Genomic DNA, 23,551 nt, shown 5'->3' on the forward strand with positions numbered 1-23,551 from the left:
AAATATTTTCAAAAAAGCATACAGTGTGTGAACCCAGAGTTGTTTCCTTTTCCAACCAGAAGACTGAGCAATGAGAGATAGAAAAGATAAAGAATAATTGACAGGTTGTTTTGACTGAGGGTTATCCATGTTGTGAAGTGGGCACTGGAAGGAAAAGCAGCAACACTTTATTCCCCACTCCTTGTAGTATTTGAACTCTGCCACAAAGGAGCCGTAGCCCTGGCTGTGTACCTTACTGATTTACTTTCACCACGCTCCCCTGTCACCTGTGAATCTCCTTTTCCGGGCTAAATCAGACGTGATGTCACACCACTTAATGCATACATTCCTGGGCGTTTGTCGTGGTTTAGCCCCAGCCGGCAACTAAGCACCACACAGCCGCTCGCTCACTCCCCCTCGGTGGGATGGGGGAGAGAATCGGAAGAGCAAAAGTAAGAAAACTTGAGGGTTGAGATAAAAACAGTTTAATAAGGAAAGCAAAAGCCGCGCACACAAGCAAAGCAAAACAAGGAATTCATTCGCTACTTCCCATGGGCAGGCAGGTGTTCAGCCATCTCCAGGAAAGCAGGGCTCCATCAAGCGTAACTAACGGTTACTTGGGAAGACAAACGCCATCACTCCAAATGTCCCCCCTTCCTTCTTCTTCCCCAGCTTTATATACTGAGCATGACGTCATGTGGTATGGAATAGCCCTTTGGTCAGTTTGGATCAACTGTCCTGGCTGTGTCCCCTCCCAGCTTCTTCTGCACCTGGCAGAGCACGGGAAGCTGAAAAGTCCTTGACTAGTACAGCAGCAACTAAAACATCTCTGTATTATCAACACTGTCTTCAGCACAAATCCAAAACATAGCCCCATACCAGCCGCTACGAAGAAAATTAACTCTGTCTCAGCTGAAACCAGGACAGCGTTTCTCTTTTTTACAGCTATTTAACACCTTAAGACCCTAACTGTTGATTCTGCATTATATTCATCCTTGGAAAATACTTTGGTTCATTTCAACAGATGTCCATAAAGGACTTGATGAAGAGAACATGCCAGATTAGGGATAAATTTGAAAGGATGGTAGCCAAGAGTAAAGTAATTATTGTTGAGTGAATCCAAGCAATGTAGACATCTTACGTATGACCTTGTCATAAGGAACTAAATGGAACAGGGCTAAGAAAGTGTGTGTGTGTGTGATTGATTGATTTAATCCTGCCGAACTCTTAATTTTTGAATGGAGTCTGAGAGGTTAGCGACCAATCCTTTAATTTCATTAGCCAGGCACTTTGAACACTGGATAAAGCCAGTTTATTTACTGCTTACATCTAAAACAATTTTATCTTCAGATACCTGGATATTTTCCTCTGTGATAGCAATGCATTTTTCATTATGACTTGCTATTTCATGATGGTCATTACTTCTCTGCCTAAGCTTGGGCTGCAGTGAAATTTAAATGTACAGCCCATAGGCTGGTTTCATCTGAAGCTTGACCTCGTGACATTTTCACTGCGTGGTGAGGGAATTCGCAAACTAAGGTTGTTTATATCTGAAGGGATAGCTAATGCCATTTGTTACTGGGTTTTTGTTGTTTTGTTGGGGTTTTTTTTTGCCCAAAAGCCCTAAACATTTGCAATAGTGTGGAATTAAATGTATATCACTTGCACTTATTATTTGTAATGCAGGAATGACCAGAAGTCATATGTTGCTTTTTGTTGTTGTTGCTGTAGAAACGTCTACATGAGCATGGGAAATATCCTGAAGACATTATTAAGATCCAGTCAGAAAATGGTGTTTTGTTGTCTGGGAAATTCTGTTTCATCAGGAAAAAACGATTTTGGTCAGCAGGCTTTCATTTCTGTAATAAGAGCTAACATCTCATGGAGAAAAAAAGGAATTTTTCACACACAAAAATAGTCAAAACTTAACAATTTTACTGATCCCGTAAAATTTTTATTCAGTGGTTCTCAGGTTTGTGAGGATGCTTTACAAACTGTGATCTCCCTATAAAATAATATGCATGTCTTTTCATGTCTTTTTCTCTATGTTCTCTCTCTTTCTTTTTCTTTTCTTTTGGTTTTTTTTTTTTTTTTTGGTAGGGATTCCTTAATTTTCTGTTTCAGATTGCCTTTATTTCACTCTGTATCCACTTCCTACAAGGATTAGGAGGTGGATACAGAGTATAATAATCCTCCTACAAGGATTATTACAGCAACTGGCTCTATGTCAGTGACTCACAGATCTGTGTCTGTTCTCCATGCCTTGGTCATCCCTGTCTTCTTAGTGTCTTGCCAATGTGGTTGCTCCTCATAACCCTCACACAGGTACCTTCCTTCCTACTCTTGTCACTGCGGAAAATATCAAAGTCCTTCCCATTCTGCAGGCCTGGTTTTGAGCTGGCCCTGTCTATGGATTCATCTAGTCCAACCTTATAGCTGCTTTGTAAAGATTTCTTCTGCAGAACATCTTCAAGCTACATCCTTCCTTGTCCATCACAAATGGCACAGATCATACTCTCGTCCAGACCCTTACATAATAACTACTGCAAAATCTTTTCGCCTCAGTACTGGCAGCTGCCAGCTTGGCCCTCCCATGTCCTTTTAGAATCCTGCTGCACAGGTAATTTTCCTGTCACACCAATTTGCCCTTCCCACCACTCTCTCTCCACCGTCCATGGATGATTTATTTTTCACACTATTAGCTTTTTCTTTCACTTTCACACTCTCTCATTCACTACCAGCATGGTTTAGGAAGAGTGAGGCCTTAAACACCCATGAAGTGATGTCTGGGTGACACCTATGGCTTTGGTCTTGAGGTCCTTTTTAGCCTTTTTGCATGCTTTCATAATACTGAGATGTAAAATTCACCTCCGGTCTTTCCATGGTGTATCCATCATTTATACAGCTCATGTTCATGTGTCATTTTGGTTTTTGCCATGTTGTCCCTTGCCTTGGAGGGAACTCTGACTTCTGGAAACCTTCCTCTTCCACTTTTAACCCACTCCGACATATGAGGCATGAAACCCAACCACTGCCCACAAGAAGCAATGCCACCGAGACCATCCCCTACCACACCATGCTGCCTCCACTCACCTGCATCGTCAGCAGCCTGCCCACAGCCTCTGCTGCTGCACATAGGCTGGGAGGCTTTCAAGGAGAGACATTTTGCCCTGTGTTACCAAAGCCCCATGGGGACCTCCTCTGTGATTTGGAGTCCTAGATGCTGCTGTAAAACAAGCAATGAGTGCTAAGGAGCTGCCCCCACTATGGTGGCATGTTAAGGATGGATTGTCACCCTTTACACATTACCCTTCGGCAAAGTATGTGAATTTCTGCTCGCCTGGCTCTGCTTGACCGGCTACTGGTGCCTCTATGTTTGGAGTTGCCCCATTGAAGATAATTTTCTCTCTTCACACATGAAGGTAGCACAAACCCTGTGTAACTTGTGCAGGCTTCAAAGAAGAGCAAAGAAGAATACCTCAAGTCCCTTTCTCAATAGGGGGAACCCCACACACATACCTTTGCAGATAAGTGGTATGTTTTCTGAAAATTCAGCTAAAAAAAGGAAAAAAAAGACCTGGATCGAAATGGAGACCCCACTGTTTCTGGAACAGCTTTGCTGTGGTTAAACACATAAAGCACAGTGAGCTGGCAAGCTGATTTCCATGGGGCATGTGGAGACAGCACATGACATGTTCATTCTCACCCAACAACAACCCCGAGCTGAAATGTGCTATAAAAAAAGAGCCTGGGGCAGCCTTCATGCCCAAGGACCCTTCAATTGCAGAGGGAACACTTCAATTCTCTTTCTTGGTAGATTTTGTGCTCCTCTATCAGAGAGCAGAGTGGAGCAGGTATTATATGAAGATGAGGTTATTGATTGTGCCTGTCTGGAGTGGGGGAATGAAGCCCTGAAACTCCCGTGTGGCCCGTGGGAAGCAGCACGTAGGTGCTGGAAGGCTCCGTAGGGAGCACAGCCCTCTTACGCTGCCTCCATGGAATGAGCAATGACTGTACATTTTAAATGCTGTTTTTCAGGGCCTTGGATTATGATTTATTATATTTACATGTGAGACAAAGTAAAAAACAATACAGAAAAGCTAAGGAGGCGGGGAGGGCTGTTGTCTGCTAAGAGTGTTTTCATAAAAGCTACCCCCATTCTTGATTATAGACTGAAATAATCCTCGTAGCCACAGCATTATGGATGGTTTTAGGCTCAGGTCATAGAGCATGTGTAGTAGCCTGGGGCCTGAATCTGCCCATGTGCTCCTCAGTACGGAGGGTTGTTATCTTGCCCCACAGGTACAGCTGATATTAAAACAGGTATGACTGTTAAAAACAAGCCCCCCCACCTCTTCGCCCCGTCCCCAAACCCCCAAACCCACAACTGTGTTAGGCTGCGGTTATTCGAAGACCTGTACCAGCACAGCAAAGGGCTGGAAAACTCTGGCAGTAATGATGGCATCAATGACTAGCTGGGGACAGAAGTTATAAATGTCCTACAGCACATCTGTCACAACAGAGAAAGTTTCTAGTCTGTCTGGTTTCCAGCTTCACAGTCTCTCCCCACTTCAGCTGTTTGTTCCTCCCCTCAGTCCCTTGTTGGGTACCGAAAGAGGACTGTGCCATCAGCTGCCTGCTTGTTTTGAACTCTAGTGGCAGGTCCCTCCTGCCAAAGCGCTGTGCAAAATTACTCGCCTCCTGAGAATCTACTTGCTATAAATTACATTACATCCTCAAAGTAATCTAAATTATTTTAGAGATGCCCAGTATAGTTCTGGACTTTAAAGCCATGGCAGCAGTTTGAGAGATGAGTAATTTCCTTTCTCCTTGGAGTACACATTCAGCTCTGTGCCTTTTAACATGTATCTATACTCCTAAACTGACCAGGTCCAGCCTGACTTCTGAGACCAGTCTAATTTAATTCCCATATTATTTACATGCAAGTTGTATGTTTAGGGTAAGCTGCGGTGCTCTCCACAGTGGGATACTCCAGCACTGTCAGCACCTCATTGTGCATCTTAATTCTCATTTATGCAATCTGGAGTGATAATACGGGGTGCATTACTGCATAAAACACCAGTTGATATATATCCGGAGCTTGGACCTCCCCCAGATCAGTGTAAATACCTTGAACATGATCTGACTGCACTGTAACAGGGGCTGGAATAGGCTGGAAACTACACAGGTCATGAAAGTCAGCACTCGTAAATCCCCTGAGGGACCTGCTCTGAGCTCAGGCTGTGGGTGCATCCTTAGAGTGTGAGACAAAAATTAAGCTCACTTAACAGTTTTGAATTCCATCACGATCCTTCTTTGTGGAAAAGACACAATGTATCTGTTTCATTACATGAGTTGAATTTGTAATTTGTAATCCTACACTTTCTTCTGCTTTTCTTGAATTGTAGAGGCATATAATGCAGTGATTTCAAATGACAGATCTAATAAATGTACAGTTTGTAGGAATCATATCTATTTATTTCTTTATTTAGGCAGTTTAGAGTAACTTAAATTAGTGTGTACTTCTTTTCTCCTCTCTTGACGGGTAGGAAGATGACAAGAGCTTGTGTTCAGGCTATTCATACTAGAACACTTTTGTATCTGTCATATTTTTCTTCTCTCTCATGGAAAAATGGGTAACATGAAGAAATGCCAGTGATCCATTATTTGTTTTTTAATAGTAAATCCAGTCCAGTGCTTGTAGATGGAAATTTTACATGAATAACTGTCCAGTCAAGCAGTAATTTGTCACTGAGCTGAAATGATGCAGAGCTTTCTTGGACTCTGTGGTCAGTTTTTGATCTGGGGAGCTCTTGGGCGTGCATTCATGATGATCCAGAACATCATTTCATGTCATTTCTACATAGATTTACAATTTTAAATATTATTTTGATATTAGTGTTTACGTTCTTGCTTTCCCCTACCACCATGTTTATAGAAATGATTTATGGTGGTAGTATTTAAGGTGTATTCTCCTGGCTCCTGTTGGCCTTGCAAAAAGCAGCAAGAGTTTTATGGCAAATTTTCAGACTCCTGCCTGAGAAAACTCTGTGTAACTGGAGTTATCCTCTGTCTATATTCCTTGCTTCTTTCCAGTCTATGAAAAAGTAACATTTGAAAGCCAGTGCAGCTATCTGTGATTCATAAACTTGCTAAAATGTTTAGTTCATCTTGAAGTATCCTATGCTATGACATAAAAAAGAAAATCTCAGGCTAGTGCACTGGCATGCGATGTGTCTGCTTACCCTGGCTGTTCCATGTGCTGGAGCTTTTCTGGGTGAAGCTGGCTGTGACGGTTCTTCATTAAGGCAAAATGTCAGGCAGAGTCTCCCCACCCTCCTCCCTTCTGAATTTGATAACAGTTTCTTTTTTTCCTCTTTTGTTTGTCTGTTTAGGTGATAATCATAGGAAACCATGTGATAGCCTATGACACCACAGCTGTTTGCAATTCCACTTTTCGTATTTATGCAGTCCCCTGAGACTCTGGTGAGGGAGTATTTTGCAGCCAAAAAGAATTTCCTCATGTGCATTTGGTTTGCAAACCATTTTTTTATATCCTTTCACAAGCTCTTTATTCTTGGAGTCAAGCCAAAAGTCTCCATTTCTGTTTGAACATAAGTGACATGCTCTTTCATTAGCACCTATGGTGTCTAAGGCACTGGTCTTCAGCTGGTTTACCTCACTGCTAAAACATATTTACATATCACAAACTTGAATCAAATATAATTTCTCAGATTGGTTTCTTTTAAGAAAAGAGTAGTTGAAGAGAAGAAAACAACTGATGAGAGGTAGAAAGTGTTACAAGAAGTGAAATGCAAATTTCAGGTAACTTTGGAAGAGAAATGCTGACCCAGTCCATGTCCTGCTTATAAGTTGCTGTTGGGTTTGGTTTGGTTTTGGTTTGTTTCATTTTGTCAGGGGTTTTTTTAAGGATGAGCTGTGATGGAAATATATGCCCTTCCATTCTGCCCTCACTTGAATCTTTCCTGTCTAGGTTAAAAAACAATTCCTAGAGCTTAGAATCACAAAATGCCTTTTCCTCCCAAATCCCTCAGAAGTGCAATAAGCACACCCCTTCAGTTCACAGTGGCTATTTTCTGGGCCTAATGACTTTTGTAGCACAGGTACAGAGATGTAGCTGAGCCTATAAAATGATTCTAGCTGACTGAGAAAAAAAATAGTAGTCTGTAGTCTTCATGATTTTTTCTTTTTTTTGCAAATGGTAGTATTTCTAACGTAATCTGCTCTGACTCATACATGCATTTTGACTGAGGAATGGAGATATGCAACTACTTTTAATATTCTGTAGAAAATAAGGGCCTTGGCCAGTTACTATGCATGAAAGCATCAGCTAAGTACCTGCAACAGGTCTATAGCTCTTCTCTGGCACTGTGGACTCTACTGCTGAAGAGCAGAAACAGAGGACATTAGGAGTTACCTGCCCTTGGATGAAGAAAGTAACTCAATTCACTTGTTAGGAATGAAATTAGGATGACAGTTCAGGAGCTGATGTAGTTGCCAAGCCACTCTCCATGATATTTGAAATAGTCATGGCAATCAGGTGAAGTCCCTGGTGACTGGAAAAAGGGAAACATTGCACTCATTTTTAAAAAGGGTAGAAAGGAGGACCCTGGGAACTACCAACCTGTCAGCCTCACCTCTGTGCCTGGAAAGATCATGGAACAGATGCTAGAAGCTATGCTAAGGCACATGGAGGACAGGGAGGTGATTTGAGACAGCCATCATGGCTTCACCAAGGGCAAGTCCTGTCTGACCAATCTAATGGCCTTCTATGATGGAGTTACTATATCGGTGGATAAGGGAAGAACTGTCATCTATCTGGACTTCTGTAAGGCCTTTGACACGGTCCCCCACAACATCCTTCTCTCTAAATTAGAAAGATACGGATTTGATGGGTGGACTGTTTGGTGGATGAGGAATTGGTTGGATGGTCGCATCCAGAGGGTAGTGGTCAATGGCTCAATGTCCAGATGGATTGGTGACAAGTGGTGTCCCTCAGGGGTCTGTACTGGGACCACTACTGTTTAATATCTTCATCAATGACATAGTGGGATCGAGTGCACCTTCAGCAAGTTTGCAGATGACACCAAGCTGAGTGGTGCGGTTGATATGCCTGAGGGACAGGATGCCATCCAGAGGGACCTGGACAAGCTGGAGAAGTGGGCCCATGTGAACCTCATGAGGTTCAACAAGGTCAAGTGCAAGGTCCTGCACCTGAGTCAGGGCAATCCCTGGAATCAATACAGGCTGGGGGATCAAGGGATTGAGAACAGCCCTGTGGAGAAGGACTTGGGGTACGGGTGGATGGAAAGCTGAACATGAGCCGGCAATGTGCACTCGCAGCCCAGAAGGCCAACCGTATCCTGGGCTGCATCAAAAGAAGCGTGGCCAGCAGGTCGAGAAAAGTGATTCTCCCCCTCTACTCCACTCTGGTGAGACGTCACCTGGAGTACTGCATCCAGCCCTGGAGTCCTCAGCGCAGGAAAGACATGGACCTGTTGGAGCAGGTCCAGAGGAGGGCCATGAAAATGATCAGAGGGATGGAACACCTCTCCTATGAAGAAAGGCTGAGAGAGCTGGGGTTGTTCATCCTGGAGAAGAGAAGGCTCTGGGGAGACCTTATTGCAGCCTTTCATTTAAAAGGGGCTCATAAGAAAGATGGGGACAAACTTTTTAGTGGGTCCTGTTGCAATAGGACAAGGGCTAATGGATTTAAACTAAAAGAGGGTAGATTGAGACTAGATATAAGGAAGACATTTTTTACAATGAGAGTGGTGAGGCACTGGAACAGGTTGCCCAGAGAGGTGGTAGATGCTCCATCCCTGGAAACATTCAAGGTCAGGTTGGATGGGGCTCTGAGCAACCTGATCTAGTTGAAGATGTCCCTGTCCCTTGCAGGGGGGTTGGACTAGATGACCTTTAAAGGTCCCCTCCAACCCAAACTATTCTCTGATTCTATGATTCTATGAGCTGAAAGCTGTCTTCCATGAGGAAGATGAATTAATATCTTGTAGTACTTTTGTAGGAGGAGAATCAGTTAAATTAATTAGACAAAATATCTGATAACTAGACTGGGAAAGCAGTGCTTGATAGAGTTTTCTGTCCAACTTCTAACATCTTATGCTTCCTAAAACATTGATTTTTTTCCATTTAATTTAAAAAAAAATGGTGCAAGAATTCAAGCTTAAAAATAGGATTTTTTTTTTAAACATGTAGGTAGTATAATTAATTTTCTGACTTGGCCTCTGCTGTAACCTGGGTGAGAGTTTGTATTTATTTTTTGCTCTGGGAAGAAAATGGGTTTGAATAGACAACCATATGTCAGTTGTGCTCATATACGATAATAAATGCAAGGCAAGATTTGTGGGAGAATGTAAGATCTTTTATTAGAGCAAGTCATATAGTTGGAAAAAACAGAGAAGCTTTCAGGCCCATGAGCCCTTTTTCAAATCTAAAATAGAAGTAGTTATCTTCAAAGATAAATACAGGTGAAGAACAGTTATTCTGAGTTTAATTAGATTGTTAATCAGTTGGGCCATCTTAGGAAGAATGGGTAGCTGGAATTGCAGTTCTTCATTTGAAATTTCTGATCATTATTTCTCATTAAATTACCAAATCTCAAATAGGAAAAACGTAAACTGTGATGAATTTCTGCATTGTTGTGAGGAAAGATATGCCTCACTTATTTTACCTGTTTGTTTCTCTACTTTGATCAAGATTAGGGGACCTTGGCCATCTAATCTTAATTCCTTCTAGAGACCAGGCAAACACACTGCAAATATTGAACACAAAAGCATATGTTAGTGTAAATAAGCTATTGAGCTATCAATATATTAATAGAATTACACCAGTGATACCAAGAACAGCAATGGCTGGGCATTACCTTCCAACAGCTAAGAGGCAGAAGAAGAGAAAATAGTGCTGAAGGCTCTGAGGCTATCAGAAACTTGGGATTCTCCCTAGAAGAAAGTGAAAATCTTGAGGCTTGCATGGTTTCTGAAAGACTGAAGAGAGGCTGTGGACAAGTCTGACCTGAAGACCTGTGACACAACAGAAGTACCTGCTGGTCTCTACTAACTCATTGGTTTATAAATTGAATCTAATGTGTGTCTTCTCACATCACTTGTGTGAGGTCATGGGAACATGGCCGCCTCCTCCTTCTGCTACCTCAGCATGTGTGATCTGTACCGAAGAAATTATGCTGGTATCCAATGGCTTATTTTTAATGTCGCTATCATAACAAGTCATTATTATGGTTATTAAATAGCCAAAATCTTGTAACTTCAAAATTTACAGAGTTCTTAAAAAGGTGACTTCTGAGTTGAAGGAAATACACTGTTGCTTTAGCACCACTGTTCATATATTCTGTACTTGAAAACATCTTTTCCCTCTTTTCAGACAGGCACTTAACTCAACACTTCTACAGCGTGAAGATATAGTTTTAGGAGGCAACAAGCAGGTAGTTTATTTTGTGGCTTCTTATTATCAAAGGTTTATAAATAACTGGAACTATCTAAAATTCTGTATCCTCAGGTTTCAGAAAAAAAACCAAGAAACCCACCCAACAAAACCAGACTCCATCATGTTTTCCATCTAGATCTGTGACCTTGATAGCCTGTATGGGTAGCTGTCCCTTAAATCTGAGGAAGGGAAATGGGCATTTCTTATAAACAGCAATTTTGCATTAGACATTTTGTTATCATTTGGCGAGTATTCTTGTCTCTAGTATGTCTTCTCTTTGTTTTACGATCATGTATCCTCACAGTCCACAAAGCAAATAGACATCTGAAGGTGTCTTTAGAATAACTCTATTTATCTGAATGAATGATCGACAAGAAATATGTTTGTATACGGGGCAGCAAGCAGACTTACCTCCCTCTGGCAACATAACCTAAATTCATTTAACTGGAGATAACCATAAAGCACTAATAAACCATTACGCTAACTGTGTTTGTTGTTTTGTATATAAATTTAAGAGGAGAAAACAGACCCACTCTTAAAGTCAAATCTTATTTGCCAAATTTCTGATCAGATCAATACCTATTGTAATTCTGCAAAGCACATCACTATAATTATTAAAAATAAAATGTAAACAATGTGCTAAATAATGGACAAGCATCTGTAAATATTATTTTAAAGATGGAAAAATAAAACCAATATTGTTATTGGGATTAGCACTTTGAACAATGGAGTCACAGAAGAAAATTGGTAGCCTGTGATAAAATTGGGGAGGTTTATTTAATTTCATTGGACCAATGATTTTACAAGCAGGTTCTGTGCATCACAGCAAGAAAAAAATACTCTGTAAGGAACTTGTTTTGATTTGAGACATTTTCAGAGGGCTATTTTAATTTAATTAATGAAAAATCATAGGTTAATTGCCTCCTGCTTTAATGTGAGGGTATTATGCATGCAGGCATATTTTATTTATATCTTGACTGTTTGATGTACACAATCAATTCAAAAACGGATAATGAAGAAGTGTTCTGCCCTGTGTAGAATAGTAATTAGGGACTCTAGTGCAGTTTTTTTTTTTATTAATTGTGCAGTTCTGTAAACATGTTTGACATAATGCTGAGGAAAGCATTTGTCAAATTTTGCTATTCACCTCTTTTCTGCTTACTTCTTCCCATCCCTTCTATCCCCACCCTTTCTCGCATTTAGTCAAAATACATGGTATGGCATCAACCGTCACTGCCTCAGCAGCAGTCTGACTTGATATGACAGATGTATAACGGACGTCGAGGAAAAGCTGCCCCTTGAAAAGCCTATGTTATGAGAAGTACGTATGTCAATAATAGAAACACTAACATCTGTGGGCTTTGGAAGAGTCTATGAAAGATGCTGAGCTATAATAAGATGGTGTATCTTATCACAGCAACTGGGATGTATTGGGCAGAGTGGTCACTGTGGCAACAAGAGTACCAGTTCTTCTGAGCTGAGTCCATGCTGAGTATAAGCCGCAAGGGTGAGAGAGATCATGCAAATGAAAACTCTGTGTTTCTGTTTTATCAATTTCCAGTGAAGACAGCAATAGCAAAAGATGATACCACATTGTAGACAGGAGCATCTTCTGATATATGACTTTTCCTTGATCCAATTACTGACTTTTTTTAGAAATACAAGAAGATACCTACATTTCATTTGGGCAGTTGTGCCATTGTGTCTCCTTTTCTGTTCTTTCCTTCTCCTTCTCTTCCCATCTTGACTCTATATCATTTAGAATGTTCAGCAATACCTCATTTTCTAGATAATTCAAAATTACCATGTCATAGAAAAACTTTTCTGTGTGTACAAGATACTTCTTACAACAGATCAGCACCTCACAGAGAGGATAATAGTCTTCAAGAACCTCCTTTTGAAGTGCATCCTTAATTACTTTACCCTGGGTCATTTCATGGCATAGGTAGATGGTTCTGTTGTCTTCAGCTGAAACATAGGTTGTAATCATACACACTAACAACCTCCCATGTTCTGCAGGAGTCAAAGATTATCTTTTTTGAGGTTACTTGCCTCAGAATTAGTTTGGAAGGGGTATTCAGGAGCTAAACCTATTTTATCTGCTTCCCAAACTACTCCTAGAGTCATTTTTCTCTATAAAAGGGTTCAAGGTAACACTATTAATTTGCTTTCTTGGGTGAAATTCCTCAGTTCCTGCTGTGATGAAACTCACACTAACAGTTGTTATTCATGCAGTCTGTAAAAACTACCCAATGCTGTCTATGCACATGGTGGGAACAACTCCATGTGGGAAAAATAACTCCTTAGAACAACATTGGCAGTAGACATGATGATGCAGGGAAACCTGACTGAGCATGTGCAGCCAAATAGAAATCATCTACGTCTAGATTATTACAAGCCTGAGATTGTTTTGAAGTCAAATAACAGCCAATAGTTGGTCCACAAGAAACTACCCCACCTGCTCATGGCAAACTGTCTGTAGGGTACTACTAAAGGTGTGTTTGCCTTGCTGAAGGTAAAATTGGTGTTGACAAGATAAAACCAGTCACCTAATCTTGAGAGGTATGAGCCCTCACTAAGGTTGATTTTCCTAACATATTTTTAAAAGATGGAATGTAGAGACAAAACAATTAAATGAGGACAAAGGAAACACCCTCCAAGTCTCCAATTCTCTTGAATCATGTAGGGAAGAGGGGATCTGCTGAATTTATTGCTCCCAGTGCATGCTGGAGAGTGGGAGGTAGCAGGGCAAAAAGGTACTTGAGCTCATGTGAGCACATGCATGTGTACACTCTCCCTTGTCTTGGTAGTTGGGAATTGTGAGACCAGGAAATAGTGCCAGTAACTCTTCAGTGGTCATCTTCTTCTGAAAGCATGCAGTGGAAGTATTATTTCAAATATCAAAACTGTACTATAGCTGGATACATGGAGAACTGAGGAATCCTAGCAAAAGTAGTCTTCACTTGGAGCCTTCTCTGCCTCCCTGACATCCTCACTGTTTGAAGGCTGAATTAATTGACATCACCTTTGGGAAAGGTTACCATGAAACAGAGGTCTTCGGTGGCTTTGTGGCAACTGTGTTGTGTAATAACATGATGGCAAACAGATGCCCATGATCCTGATTCTATAGTTGTATTTATACACATTCATGTAGACATGGTCTCTCTTCTCTTATCTGGTAGGAGAGGGAACATAAATAATCTCAGGTTGTATCAGTTCCACTGCTCAATAGACCCTCTCCAGTGGGAGCAGGCAGGCAAAGTATCTTATATAGAGAGGACATGGCTCCTGAGATCACAGGCGACTTACAAACTGCTGTTCTTTTTCCCAACAGAAAAAATATGCATTGTTTGATTCTTTCATTTTGTTTCAACACAGTGTAATCAATTCCACATACATGATGAGCTTCTTTTAAATACTCAGATCCCAGAGGAAGATCCTCTAGTTTCATTTGGCTTTTCTTGGAATGATCTTAGTCCTCACAATAAGATAATAAAGTCTTGTTAATTCATACTTACTAGGCTATTGTATTTGAAAGATTTCAGATGTCATAAATAAAGGCTTATCTTGGATTTCTAGCTTACCTTTATAAGGAAATATCTAAAGCTTTTTACAAACAGAGCTGAAGCTTGAAAATCACTTGAAATAGTGTCATTCAAGGGCAAGACCACTCTTTTGTCCTGTGGATAAAGAAAATAAGGCCTGTTAAATAAATGTTAATGGTGAGAAAACCTTATAATCTATCAGTGTTAAATTACCAGCAATGATTATTTGGAAGGGAGGTTTGGATGGAATGTGGTCATCTGCTATTTTCTGACTATAGTTCAATGATATCTCCTAGAGAAGGCAACAAACCATGACTATGCGACTAAATCAACACATTAATCAGAAAGAGTTCATGAGGATTAGAGCTCATGCCCTCCTTCACATAGAAAGAGCCAAAAATTCATCTCAATACATAGATAATCAAGTCACTGAACAGGATTTCTCTGTATTTATAGCTCTGTAATTAGAGCCATGGGTTTCCTTAAAACTGCTATCAGGTAAATTAAAGGAGGCTGCATATCCAATGAATAATTATTTCAATAATCTACATCTGAGTTTCTTGAATTCCTGGCTGTGTACGGTTTACATGATCCTTGCAACTGGTACCTATTGACCTGTATTCTAGTGATGTGAATATGAATTTCTTAGCCATCTCCTCACAGGCCTAATAATTTCCTTTAATAGCTTAGGCAAGCCCCTAAAATTTTAATTATCCATTTTGCCATCAGTAAAATTTTCAGAGTTCAAGTGAGGCCCATTAGTGGACATGAAGATAGATCACTGTTCAGTATGAAAAGGCTACCCCCAAAGGACCTGAATTATTACCTACTTGGATTTAAAATCATCTAATCTAAAATTGTACCAAATGATTTCTCTATCAAATACAATAACTTTTGCCTGAAATATGGCCTCTATTTTTGGAGGATTTGCTATCTTGGTTTTAATAAGTGACAGAGAAACCAATGAAAACCTAGGTAACTGGTCTTATTTTTTTTTTCCTTTACTTTTAAAATGATCTTAGATCTTATTCCAATGTGGCATTTATTCCGCATAAGTGACCAAGCTCAGGGTCTTGCTGTATTTTCATCTCCTTAGCTAAATAAGTTTACTAACATCTGAAATTTACATCCCCTTTGAGTAATTACTTGGTATTTCCTCCTGAATAGTATACACTAAACTGAGTATCTTTTAGCTTCTCACAGTAATCAGGTTTTATAGTTACTGTAATAATTCTTGGAGCTCTCTCTCTTGATTTTCTCACATATGATAAACTTAGAGGCCATTACTGGTTAGAGGATTTTGCTAATTATCTCACTGTGGTGTAAACAGATCCCACTTTCTATATGATGTTCCCTTGGTCACTCAGTCAAGAGCCATGTTTACTTCCTTTGCTGCCACAAGGCACCATGTTGATTGTTCTGACCCTGAAGTCCTTTTCTTAGCTGCTTTTCTCTCTCATAAGCACCATCTATAATCCTGATTCTTAGATTTAGTTTTATTAAAATGCATATTGCTAAAATAAGCCAGTTTTATCTTTGGAACCGATCTATCCTTTTTAACAACTCTATACGTTTTTATGTCATTGGCAAAATCTACCTGCAAGATTTTCCTCTTGACTGTTGAAAATAACACTGGACTAAGAAAAATTACTGTCTGGAAGTATCCCCAGAAGATGATGCTTCCCTGTTTTAAGATTTATAGAGTTACCCCTTTTTAGTCCATTTAATATGTTCTAGATGGAGCTGATTGGAATTTCAGAAAATAAAGTATTTAACTGAGACTCAGAAGGAGAACTACTAATTTCATCAGAATGAAGCAAGACTAAGTCAGGAGCTTTTTAGAAGCTAAAGTATATCTATCCATAGAACTATCTTGGGCAGCCCAATCTGTAATCTCATCAAGAAATGTTATAAACTGTCTGACAGCACCTTTTTCCCATTGTAGATATGCGTACATCAACTAACTACTTTTCACACAAAGTTTGTCAAAAGCTTTTGCTGTTTATGCATCATTGCTGAAAATATTCCCATACTGACGTAGTATTATGCTCTATCTAGTATTATAATACAAATTTATAGAATTGCAAGTGTGATAGACTCCAACCCCAATAACATGAAGGGTGATTGATTTTGGTAATTAGTGGAAAAAAGGGGGAAAAATTTTTAAGCAGGGCAGGCAGACACGGATATGCATGGCAGCAGATTATATTGGAAGTAATTCTGTCTGATAAATAGAATAAGAAAGGGGAGAACAGAGAGTTAAAAATAAAAAAAAAAAAATTGCTCCCAAGTGGATTTGTTGTTGTTGCTGCGGAAGAAAAGAGGTACCAGGAACAAGTCCAGAAAAACTTTAAAATGCCGCTATCTGGGGACAGTCTGGCAAGAGGAGAGCTGAAAAAAGTCTCTGAGCTTGCTGGGCTCTGCTTAGAGGGCCGTGGATTCATGGGGTTGTGAACCCCTCTGAGGGGTAGGTGTTGCGAGCTGTCCCAGCTCTGGTAATGAGATAGGTTCGGCAGTCTTTATGAGTGGCTTACGTTTACTGATTAATGTTCCACTTGTGCACAGATGTGATTTAGCTTTCTGCTGAATAAACACAACATGGGGATGGAAAGGTGATAACTGCCATACTCAGCAAAAAAGAAGGAGCCTATAAATATGCCAGTGGGTCAATAGAAGTGATTTCATTCTGCCTTCACAAGACTGCTGATGAAGTCTGACAGGGAGCTCTACTTCATTAATGCATCACAATGGTGAAGAAAGCCTGAAGGGCAAAAAGAGCCACCTGCAGCAGATTGGAGCCTGGGCTGCAGCTGTCAGAGAACAGCCAGGGAGAAATGAAAAGGGCTGCAACAAGGAAATAAAGAGGATATCATAGGCGGATAGGGTGTGTTTTCGCTCCCGCCTGAAACGGCTGGTAGGGGAGGCACAGTGCTCAGGGTACCGACTGCAGATGAAGCTGTGCTGCCGATCAGAAACAATTCAGGGAGGAAGGCCTGGCAGTGTGAAAGGTGTTTTGGTTAAGACACTGAACAGAAAGTGCTAAGTCTAAGGATGGGTAAATGCAGTTGAGTTTAATGATTCATTAAAAATAGGAGTGTCTACCAAAGAAAAATTGCTCACAGCACAATAAGAAAAAAATAAACACTTGGGAGGAAGCAGTGGGAGAAGTATCAGATAGTCAGTACATAGCTGAGAAGTGCTGTTACCCTTGCTCTGTTTCTAAAGGTGTTTCCATAAGCTTCTGCTAATGGCTGCGGTCTCTACCAGCTTCCCAGCCTCCTGAAGCTAAAGTCCCTGCCCGGTTTGAGAGGGACATGTTGCTGAATAACCAAACTAGTGCAGAAGATGAATAAAGGAAAAAAAGAGACGGATGTGATGGCCATATACTAAAAATAAGCTCCCTGAAAGCCAGCCATGGAGCTGGTTGAAGTTGCACAGTGGTGATCTGTTCTAGCACACAACAAAGCAGGGAACAGAAAATAGCCCCCACGGTCACCAGGAGCCATTGGGCTTCCTCGGCCTAGAGCCATAGGTCAGCAACCACAGGGAAGCCGATGAAAAGGCTCCCGTCCCTTTGTGGTGTGCTGGTTGGGAAGCACATAAATGAACAAATAAGGACAGAAGTTCAGTCAGGACCTAGGCAAAAGCACCTGATCCATATAGCTGAACCTTTGGTCTGACTCATGCATATCCAGTCTTATGTTTTCACGTGGGCACAAAGTCTGATCCCTGCATAACCCCAGAGAAGCCTTGAAACAATCTGGCTCTTCTGAGATCAGGATTAAACCCACATTGGCTCTGTCTCCTTGCCCATCTCCTGTTCCTTGCAGCTGGATCCTGTCTCTAACCACTGGACTTATCTGGATCACAAGAGAGTCATCTGTGCACTGCTTGTTAGGTGCCTGCTTTATTTTATTGAATTTTTTATTTATTTCCCCATTGTGTTCCCATCCTGCATGCACAGTGGCAGGAAGGAGATACGGACAGATTGCTTACTGATCCTTTTGAATTCTTTCAGAAAATCCCAGGATTTTTCATTCTCCTTTTACCCTGCTGGGCTGTCTTTCTCCATCACTATGGTTTCTATACAGATAATTATTACTTACAGGCAGAAGTAAATTACTTACTTTCACTAACTGAAAAGATCTGAACTTTCAGCAATGTGTTTCAAAATGATTTTTTCCGTCTCCAACACTTGTAACCAGACAGAGGCAAAAGCTGAATCTATCACCTGTGGTACTTCCAATTTTCCACAGAAAAATGCCACTGTTGTTATACTAGATTTTAAATGAGATGGTCTGCCACAAAGCTGACTTCCTGAGGTGAAAGAGAAAATCCTTAATATAAAGATATTACACTAGAGAGGAGGCCATTGAATATATTTTTGTACAAGCCACAGCTTGGGAGATTAAAATTAGAGGCACTTAGAAAAATGCTCATAATCTACAGAGGGCAGAGATCAGTATTATATAGTCTTGAATCCTCCCCAGCTGACTGTTCCTCTCTCGGCTATTCAGTGACTAATGACATATTCAGATGACACAGCTTGAGCTGCAAACACTTATGAGGATGGTGAAGTCAAGAAAAGGAACTTAGAAAAGCTAAAAACAGACCGAGAGCAGTCACCAGGCATGAGGATCTGCCATTTCCTTTGTGGGAGGGAGGCATTAACTCTCTTTACAGGAGTGTCACTCCCTGCTGCGCCGTTGGGTTGGGATTTTGTAAGAGAGAGCACTGAAATCTCCACCTGAGCATGGACTGTTAGGCATTGCATGTAAATGGAGCTAACTGGCCACCCCAGGTCCCTGTGGGAGGAAGTTTGCATTGGTCTCATGCCCACCAAAGCAATTCACAATGACTCCAGCATTGCCGCTGCCTTTTCTTAAGGCCCCTGGGTTCAGGAGAGGGACTGGGTCAATCCTTTCAATGGTTCTCATCCCTGACCTCTCTTTCCTTTGGGATCTCTCAAGGGCACGCTGGCCCAAGCATGTGACAGCACCTGCAGGTGTGGAAAGTATATGGCAGAGAACCGGTGATACGATGGGTGCCCATCCCCTTGTATGACAGGGTAGTGATGTGGCAAACCACACGTGAGTGGTGCTGTTATGGGCTCTCTAGGTTCCTCCAGATCAGTCTGCAAATGAGTGCTCACTGGAAAGTGTCTTCCTTTAAAGGCCCTTTTGAGGAACGTTTCTCTCGAAGGAACATCCTGGGGCTGGGGTGAGTACAGCAGTCCTTGGCAGGCTAGGTCAGCGTAGTTAAGATTCATATTGACATTAATGGACTTCAACATCTGGCTGGCAGCTTCAGTCATCTTTAGCAGCCTTCAAAATAAATAATTTGCACCACACAACAACTAGATCAAAAAGTAGTAAACTCAGTTAGTTAGAGAAGCCATCAATGGTCAAGTAATGACTAAAAAAGACAAGTCTGACGTCTGACTTAAGCACGTGCTCTACAAGATCTGCTGTAACGGAGCTGCAGTCAATCAGTCATTCTGTTCCCAGCTTATACCCAGAAACAATAACCCACACCCTGGATGCCACCAGCAGCCAAACGACCAGGCTTTCCAGCCAGGCAAATACATTGTGTGCAGCGCAAGGAGCAGCGTTCCTGTTACCGCCTCTCTGAGGATGAGGTATTACTCCAGCTCATAGCTTCGTGAGAGGGTTGTGCATGCCTGTGTTTATAGACCCGCATATCGCTGCCCTTGAGATGCTGCATCTTCTCAGGTCTCCCTCCCATTGAAGCAAGAGAATTCTACAGCCTTGCGTGGAATAAGCATAAGACACAAGTGTTGCATCTAGAAACTGATGTCTCTAAACACAAACTGCACCCACTGACAAAAATTGGCCCCTTATGAGAAGATAAAAACCCCAAGACACTGTTCTGGAGACTCAGTGCAGTGTATCTGCATTCCCAGCTGGGATTTGAGCTCATGGGTCCCAGGAGCACCAAGTCAATACTCTAAAGTAGGTGCATTAGAGCTAAGTGCCATGTTGGCTGCTGCTGCAAAGCCTCGTATAAATATTACACCTCACTCTGCAAGGCACAAAATGTTTGGTTTCTGAGTCTATTAATATATAATGAGGATATGGTATAATTAATATAGTTTTGATTTTCCTATAAATCCACATTACTAATAAGAATGCAAAGTAATTACTCAAAAAACCTTTTCAACAAATGGCAGTTTTCCCTGATTAAAAATGGAGTTTGTGTTTTAAGTGTTATTTACGGGTTTGCTGAAATGAATAATTATTAGGTTATTGAGCTATAAGATAATTAAGAAAAGTGTTTTTACTTAAACACACACGTCAGAAGCTACATCAGGGAGTTTAGATGCATGCGATGTCCTTTGCGTTTTTTTAATATCTTCTAGAAATCCTGTATCCACTTGCAGACTGGAAAATGAAAGATTTTTTGTTTCAATTAAAGAATTTTGAACATTCCAGATGATTATTCTGTGCATTCAGGTAATGAAGTGGGTACCTCTGTATTGTAAATTCTTTCGTAATCTGGAACACCATTGTAAAAATATTTTCATTCACTCACTAAAGAATTAAAAGTTGATGTATCCATAGAAGATGAAGCTAAATGTCTTGGCCAAATTTTGCATATGAATATTAATGCTAACCCACTCTGTGTTGATTTAGAACTGTCTTAAAATTTTCATTTTCGCATTCACAAGTGTATATGTAAATTGGTACATGACAAAGCTGCATGCAATTTGGATGCATTCTTCATATTGCTGTATTTGTAGAGAACTCAATTCAGTTGCTCATACCTGATTTTTTTTGAAATTGCTTAATTAAAGCTATTTTGGTCCTAAATCTGAAGGGGAAATTCTTCTGTGAGACTCTATTTTGTGCAAGCTTTTTTCAAACTTCAGAGCAGCAGGAGACGCTGTCCCAGAGTGATCAAGCACCAATTTTGATCATTAAGCCCTTGAAGTGCATTTTGTGATTGGTGTGGGAAACAATAGAAACATTGGAATACTATTCATTTAGGGTATGTGTCCTTTATTATTCTACCCCAGTTTGCGATAGCGTTGAGTCCACAGCTATGCGTATTAAGATGTGTTTTGTTTTTGTAATAGCTATGCGGTATCCAAAATTTACAGAATCTTCTCTGTAGGGTAATGTCATCACATTGTTTAGATGAGATTTTCTGCCATAAAAATCTGGTGGGTGATAAAACTTTGGTCATGCATTCCCAGAAAATTTGGAGTCTTTCAATGGCATGCCTCAGCTGGAGAGGATTAATAGAGCACCATGAAAGTAATTTATTTTTCCAGTATATTTCAGTGGGAGGGAAGAGTGTCCCAGTGAAGAACACTGGAAGTGCATGAAGAAGTCTTATGGGAGCATATCTTAAGAGGATTGCTTGTCTCCCTCTTATGTTGGTCCTGCAACATTTAAAGTCCAGCTACCAAGCTTACAGGTAAGGCAGTTTCTCTTCCATAACCCTGGGCTCAGTGGTGGTGCCGGCAGGCTCGTGGCTATGGTTAGTCTCTAGAATCTCCCTCTTTACTTGATATTGAGGCAATGAAGAATCTTGCTCTGAATAGAGTTAATAAATGTGTCAGTGAGAAGTTGAGGACATCTTAAGTGAAACTGTTATTTATTTATCTCTTATCTCAGAATGTAGTCAATACGATATGATCACGTTTTCCTCATCAAGCGCTTCCTCATTTACAGTGTATTGGTTTCCTATCCAATCTTGGATCCAACCAGTATCAAATACCAAATGATCTTGAAGTTTACAATTAGGTAGAGTGAAAATGCTGGAAATGGGAAGACCCTCAATAATTCCATGGCATCAGAAAATTAAATTTCTGCAATAACAAATTATGACATAATGAAGTCACATTAGAGGAATAAGAGGCCCAGATGCCTCAATGATTTAATCTGTCTCTTCCTGTAGGCCTGCACCTAATTTTAATGAATATTTTGATAGATAACATATTTGGTTCAAAATAGGTCTTTAAAGACAGTTGTGAGAGTATTATATTTTAAAGATGCTATGATAGAAATTCATTTCATTAACTGCCTGATAAGAAAAAATGACTCTACAAACGTACTGGTATCAGCCATACTATTATGACCCATCTGCTCTTATTGAGTAAAGTGACAGTAATATATCTTTATTGGTCTGTTCCTTGAATGCTGTAGAGGCTCATTTTCCTTGTCTAATGAAAAGCCAAGTGACACTAATGAAACAGGTACTGTATATGCCTCAACTTCAGGAGAGGAAACAGAATATCAAATAAAAACCTCTGTAAAGAGAATAGTCAGGTGTAAATATATACATGAGCCCACAAAAGAGAAAAATAACCCCCAAACCTAGAACGTTGTTTTATTTATTTTTTTTCTATTAATCAAATATGGGTTTGGTCTAATGGCAAAGACCATAAGAAACTCTGAAACAGTAATTTGCCACCCTTTTGAGGTGAGTTACACTTCAGTTGGAGAAAAAATTATCTTGTTCACAGTTTATTTATTTATATCACACCTCTGAAACCTTTCCCTAGGTACTGTGATGTTACCTGAGGACCAAACATAAGGAGACTCTTCTGAATGGTCTCAGGTGGGGTATGGTAGGCCCTCTCATTCTTGTGTGATCTTTTCAGTCCTGGTTTATTGAGACAGTGCCCATCGCTCTGATATTCAGCTTGTTGCTGTGTAATTATCATACCATTTCCAAAGTCCACGATTTTTCTCATGGTGCAGTTTAACTACATACTTTCAAGTACACTTGCTTTTAACAAAAATGGTAATGATGCAGCAGTTTTGCACACACACCAAGTCCAGGTAGTTGTATAAAAAAGGGGGAGTTTTCATGCCTTCTGAAGGCATGTACTTCAGACCCGTGTCTGCTAAGACATCTGCTGAGTCTCTGTTCTTGTGCATATGAACATGTCATTCCATGCAAGAAAATTCAGAAGTGGTCAAGGGCTCCCAAAAATGAAGACTTCTTTTTAGGAATAAATTTTGGTGCAGTCTATTGAAGGCTTTGAAAATAAGCATTGAGACTTGACCTGACTTCAGGGAGGACCAAGTAGAGCAGAGCAAATGAATGTTATATTATCTGGACACCTTGTCTTCTTGGGAACATGTCCTGAGCTATACAATGGTTGTACTTAGACCTTCAAGCCCTTGTATCATGACTAGCATTTATTCAGCCTATAGGATATGGAAGACCAGAGAAGGGTACCACGAGGAAAGAAGATCATAATCTCCTAGAAAACTGTGGGTGCCCAGGGCATGTTTGCTGTAGCTGATGTTTGAGAATCTAAAATAATTTCTCCTCTGAATGTTCCCTTAACCTGGATAATCTGGGAATTAGATTTACTGCAAAAGAATTTTAGAATTTTCTGAATTCTTTAGAACTTTTTTTCTCTATCTAGATTCATATGGCTTAAATTCAATTCCTTATCCATGTATTGGGGATTGATATAGCTGGCTCCTAGCTGTCTATGTAGAAACTTCAGAAATATTCAGGTATATACATATCTCTAAACAAAACAGAAAATCTTACCTGAAAAG

Source organism: Mycteria americana, chromosome 2 (genome assembly GCF_035582795.1).
Source record: "Mycteria americana isolate JAX WOST 10 ecotype Jacksonville Zoo and Gardens chromosome 2, USCA_MyAme_1.0, whole genome shotgun sequence".
NCBI classification, from domain to species: domain Eukaryota; kingdom Metazoa; phylum Chordata; class Aves; order Ciconiiformes; family Ciconiidae; genus Mycteria; species Mycteria americana.